We start from the raw sequence: 6,000 nt of genomic DNA, 5'->3' as shown, positions 1-6,000 counted from the left end.
ATTATCAAGTTGAGCATCTACATCTGCATCATCATTATCATTTTCATTATCACTAGCTGAATGCTCACTACCAGATTGAGTTTCAGCATTAGAGATATCATTAGCATTAGCAGAAGGTTTTTCTACTTAAGTTTCACTAGAATTATGCAAGGCCCTATCATTTTTATTTTTATTTTTCTTACTAGAAGGACTAGGTGCATCAAAATTAATTCTTTTTGAGTCTTGTTCAATTATTTTAGGATGACCTTCTCGATATAGTTGATTTTGAGTCATGTTTCCTCCTCTAGTCATTACTCTAACATCATGATCATTCATATTATTATTCATTTCATGAAGTAGCTCACTTTGATATTTAGCAACTTGTTCTAATTGGGTTTGAACCATAGAATCATGTTTACCTAAACCTCTTACATCATTGGTGATTCTAAATAATAAGTCGCTTAAGTGAGCAATCATATCAGCGTTTTGTTTCAATTGTTTCATAGCATAGGAGTTGGAAATATCTTGCTTTATAATATAATTATCAAACTCATATAAGCATTGACTAGGATGTTTATTGTGAGGGATGTCACCTTGTCGGTGAAAGGATTGACATCTATGGGGGCCTCAACGGTCCCCTTTTTCTGGTTTGGCGGGGAGAGGGATCGCGGCAAGAGCAGAACTAACAGTCAGGACCCGACAAGGTCTTTTTTTACCCAGGTTCGGGCCACATGGTGCGTAAAACCCTACTCCTGCATATGTTTAGTTATTCGTTTTAGGTTATGGTAGATTTGTCCTTCTTACAGCCTATTGATTCATCAAAAAGCCAAAAATCCCTTTCTAGTGAGCCTCGTGCCTCCTTTTATAGGCGAAGGGGTCACCACAGTGGCTCAGCGGGTGAACGGTGGGTTCACGAGTGGAATAGCACCGACCGACCTCCACAGTGTTACTGTGAGGCATTAAATGCTTCGACAGACTTCCCTGACCTCGTCAGGGGGGAGGGGGTTGGACACGTACCCACACGTGGCAACTTCGGGGTGTTGCGCTGGCGTGTGGGCGGACGCGTGGTCCATGCATCAGTGGTGGCATGTTCGTCGGTGGAGGCATTCACAGGTCGTGAGGGCGCCCTGGGCCCGTGCCTCTCCTCGGGCCTTCTATTCCTTCCCGGCAGGGTTGCCTTGCCGGGGGCACTTCTTGTTCCTCTCGGCAGGGAGGTGATGGCCTGCCAAGGCCTTGTCAATCTTCCCGGCAAGGATAGCTTGCAGGGGCTCAGTCCTCCTTCCTTGGTGGGAGGGGCTCGCCTTGGCACTATCTATCTCCCCGGCAGGGAGCTCCTGCCGGGGTCTCTTCTTCATTCCCAGCAAGTGAGTTCTTGCCGAGGGGCTTGCAATCTGTCCTTGGGGGGCTTCTGAGTCTTGCTTTCGCCCTAAGCTCCAGTGATGCGCCTTTCCACTGTAGAGGGGCTGACGGTGTCCGCGCACTAGTCCGCGGTACTGGAGACCCGAGTCTTTAGTGCACCGACAGGAGCCCCCGGGGCTGGGCCACACACGCATGCGAGGTGTTGTTCGGCCAGGCCCAAAGCGGTGCGTGGACTCGCAGGCGCTGGGCTTATTGGAATCGAGCCGTTGCAGGCTTTCTTTCCCCACATCGCGTATTGAACGCGCAAAGTGGGAGGGTGCGCGGTGTGCGCGTGATGGCCTCTTTATTTTCTGAAAATGCCTCTGCCACGCGTAGGACATGCACAACGGCGGTCGGGCAAGTGGCGATCGTGGCCTCAAAAGCCGTGGGCGTGGATGGGCCTGCCCCTGCATGCATTGGCACATCAGGGCGGTTCCATGTTCCGCTCATGACTTGAGGGCGATTGGGCGAGAGGGGCAGTTGCTTCTGGAGCGAGGAGGGTGGCCTCCGAGATTTGCCCTATAAATTAGGGTGTTTGTGTGGAGGTTTTGCCCACCCATCTCACTATCGAAGTATTCACTGCCTGTCGCCTTGTCTTCTCTTGTCTCTTTTCATCTTTGCCGGTGGCACCCACCCCTAACCATGGTTAGGGGACGGGGCCGACCTCCGTTGGTTGCAAGGGCGGCAAGGTGATCCCGCTAGGATCATGCCACAGCTTCAGGGACCGCAGCCAGCGGCAGCTCCGTCGACCGTGGCAGGAGAGGCTCGAGGAGCTGAGGACGCCGGGGACGTGGCCGAGGGAGGCGGAGTGCTACTTCGATCTCCCTCCTCGTGCCTTCTTTGGGTGGCCACTCGGAGGTGACGCCATTCGAGTTCACCATGGAGCTTTGTGGCCCCCTTCGGGGCCACTTTCATCTTCCTCGCGGCCTCGCCATGGTGATTGGGGTCGAGCGGCCTCCCATCTTCTGGTTGTGAGCGCACGAATGCTCTCACGGGGCCATACAGGTGCATGCGGAGTATCTGAAGCCCCATTCCATGTTGCTTGGGCGCGGCTAGAAGGCCTTCGCCCATGCTCATGGACTCGAGGATGGCTACGTCCTCCGCTTCAAGCTGATGGAGGCCCGTATGCTCGTCGTCAAGTTCTATGGGCACTCCGGTGTGCGTATCGGCTGCTGGGAAGAAGGCTCGAGCGGCGTTGAATGCTCCGCTTCGAGCGACAGTGACGGGGAGGGCGGCAGTGGTGACGGTGTTGAGCCTGGTCTCAAGCCCGGGGAATCAAATCGGAGGACGATTCCCCCGGCTCGGACTTAGTGCTTCCTGCACTGGCGCAATATGATCACACCCCTCCCCCTCCTTGGAGGGGAGGATCCTAACCGGATCCATCGCCCTTTCACGTGACTTGACGAGGCCGAACCCGCTCTCGTCAGTGCAGTGCTGGTCCCGGAGGAGCCAGCATGGATGTACCGCAGGCCTTGCCGCGTCTTGTCTATATGAACTCCAATTCCTTCACGTAGGCCGCTCCTCGTTAAAAGACAAAGTCTTTAGGTTAGGATAACAACGCTTTGTAAGTGGAATTAAATGTATCCACACAAATGAATGAATAGATGCATCCTTTATTCGACTCTCATTTTGTATGATCATTACTTTGCACTTTGCGGATGCTTGCCGACTTGACTTATCCCGTCGCGAGTACTTAGAGAAGCGGGACCTCAAAAAACCCAACAGAGGAGGTCGTCACCCGCAAGACTCCTTGCCGCACTCAGTGCAACCATGTAAATCGTCGAGCATGACTCGAGGCGAAATAAGGTTCTACGTAGCCGTCCAAAACGCTGAATGAGTTCGAACGAGATGAGGGTGCTTTGTGGCTGCTCAAGTCGTTGAATAGGTTCAGAACAAAGTCGGAGTGCACTGATCCTAGCAAGGTCCATCTGCGTGCGGGTTTCTCATACAAAAGTCGATGCTTTAGAAGGACACAACTAATCTACCAAGAGTCTGGGAAGAAGTTTGCCTCTGTACCTATCTTGCCCGTCGCGACATTCCTAGTCGCGGCGTCTAGAGGTGCTACCGGGGAGGAATATCCGTACCCCCGGCAAGCTGATGCCGCCTCCAGCGGGCTCATTGCCGACGAGGTTCTCGCCGGTGGCCGTTGGCCACTCTGAGGGAAATAGGCACGCTGGGCGTATCACTTTCTCATCTCTTTTGCAAGAGATCTGCTGGCGGATCCCCCGAGCACAACTTTCTGGCGTCACAGCGCTCCAAGGGGAAATGCGAGCCGGAGGGTACGTAAAGGGGCGGTTCGGGGCCTCGGACGCGTCCTCGACGACCATGCAACACTCCGGAGATGTGCGACGGCCGGAGTAAGCGTTGGAGGCCTGGCTGAAGCCCCGTGTCGCGCCCTCGACAGCAGCGCGAGCATTCCAAGGAGGTGTGTTGGCCAGGCGATGCAGAGCTCGGGGCTTCCCCTCCTTGCACCCGCACTCGCATAGCACCTATGGAGGCTCGTGTGGGCAGAGCAGCCACTGCCTCCTCCCACTCCGAGATGATGTTGCGGCGAACTGAGATTCATGGAGCCGGCGGGCGGCTCATCGGATCGGGATGGTGCTGACACCGGCCTGCTTCCGGCAATCCCCCTACCTGGCGCGCCAAGGATGTCGGTGAAAGGATCGACACCTATGGGGCCTCAACGGTCCCCTTTTTCTGGTTTGGCAGGGAGAGGGATCACGGCAAGAGCAGAACCAACAGTCAGGGCCCGGCAAGGTCTTTTTTACCCAGGTTCTGGCCGCGTGGTGCATAAAACCCTACTCGTGCATGTGTTTAGTTATTCGTTTTAGGTTACTGTAGATCCGTCCTTCTTACAACCTCTTGATTCGTCAAAAAGCCAAAAAGCCCTTTCTACTAAGCCTCGGACCTCCTTTTATAGGCGAAGGGATCACGACAGTGGCTCAGCGGGTGAATAGTGGGTTCACGAGTGGAATAGAGCCGATCGACGGCCATAGTGTTACTGCGGTGCATTAAATGCTTCGACAGACTTTGCTGACCTCGTCAAGGGGGGGGGGTTGGACACGTACCCACACATGGCAAATTTGGGGTGTTGCGCTGGCGTGTGGGCAGACACGTGGTCCATGCATCGGCGGTGGCGTGTTCATCGGTGGAGGCGTTCACAGGTCGCGAGGGCGCCCTGGGCCCGCGCCTCTCCTCGGGCCTTCTCTTCCTTCCCGGTAGGGTTGCCTTGCCGGGGGCACTTCTTGTTCCTCTCCACATGGAGGTGATGGCCTGCCAAGGCCTTGTCAATCTTCTCGGCAAGGATGGCTTTTCGGGGCTCAGTCCTCCTTCCTTGGTGGGAGGGTCTCGCCTTGGCACTGTCTATCTACCCGACAGGGAGCTCCTGCCGGGGTCTCTTCTTCATTCCCAGCAAGTGAGTGTTTCCGGGGGGGCTTGCAATCTGTACTTGGGGGCTTCTGAGTCTTGTTTCTGCCCTAAGCTCCAGTGACGCGCCTTGCCGCTGCAGAGGGGCTGCCGGTGTCCGTGCACTAGTCCGGGGTACTGGAGACCCCAGTCTTTAGTGCACTGACACACCTTCATCAAACTTTAAAAAATAATTTACCTCCACCACCTGTGGTAGTGTGTTGAGACAATGTTTTTCTTTGATAGGTGGTAAATTCTTAACATCTTCAACTTTAATGTCTTTTTCCTTCATACATTTCTTTGCCTCTTGCATAGTTTCAGGACTAAGGAATAAGATACCAACACAGTTCTTGGGAGTGGGTTTAGGCGGTGGTTCAGGAAGCGTCCATCATCATGATTCTTCAATATATTAGTCAATAACACCTCAGTTTGTTCGACAGTTCGTTCCCTGGAAACACAACCAACACAACTATCTAGGTGGTCCCTAGAAGCATCGGTTAGTCCATTATAAAATATATAGAGTATTTCATTTTTCTTAAGAGGATGATCATGCAAAGCATTAAGTAATTATAGTAGCCTCCCCCAATCTTGTGGGAGACTCTCTTCCTCAATTTGCACAGAGTTAAATATTTCCTCTAAGGCAGCTTGTTTCTTATGAGCAGGAAAATATCTTTTAGACAAGTAATAAATCATTTCATGGGGACTATGCACACAACCAGGAGCAAGAGTATTGTACCAAATCTTAGCATCACCCTTTAATGAGAATGGAAATAATTTGAGGATACAGTAGTAGAAAATTTTCTCATCATTAGTAAATAGGGTGGCTATATCATTTAGCTCTGTTGTGAGATGTGCGACAACAGTTTCATCATTAACTGTTGTGAGATGTGCCACAACAGTTTCATTTTTATAGCCATGAAAAGGATCAGATTCAACCAAAATAATTGTCTCTGGGTCGACAGAGAATTCATATCCCTTATGAATAACAAAGATAGGTGAAGTAGCAAACTTAGGATCATATTTCATACTAGCATTCAAGGATTTTTCTTTCAACTTGCATAGTAGTTTCTTAAGATCTTCTCTATACTCACAAGCATGAAAGTCTCTAGCTATTTCTTCATCCATAACATAACCTTCATGTATGTGAGGCATTACAGTTCTAGGATAATCATGTCTAAAATGTATTTCAATATTTTTAGTTACAAAGACTTCCTCGGT

General features: G+C 51.5%; 1 pseudogene; it reads right to left on the bottom strand.

The window, feature by feature from the left end:
- Positions 1-2,094: 2,094 nt before the first annotated feature.
- The window catches only part of LOC123450330, a 69,039-nt pseudogene continuing 65,133 nt past the window's right edge, over positions 2,095-6,000 (bottom strand).

Source organism: Hordeum vulgare, chromosome 4H, assembly GCF_904849725.1.
Source record: "Hordeum vulgare subsp. vulgare chromosome 4H, MorexV3_pseudomolecules_assembly, whole genome shotgun sequence".
In the NCBI taxonomy this organism is placed as follows: Eukaryota; Viridiplantae; Streptophyta; class Magnoliopsida; order Poales; family Poaceae; genus Hordeum; species Hordeum vulgare.
The sequence above is the reverse complement of the archived record's forward strand: the minus strand, read 5'-3'. Positions and strand labels throughout refer to the sequence as shown.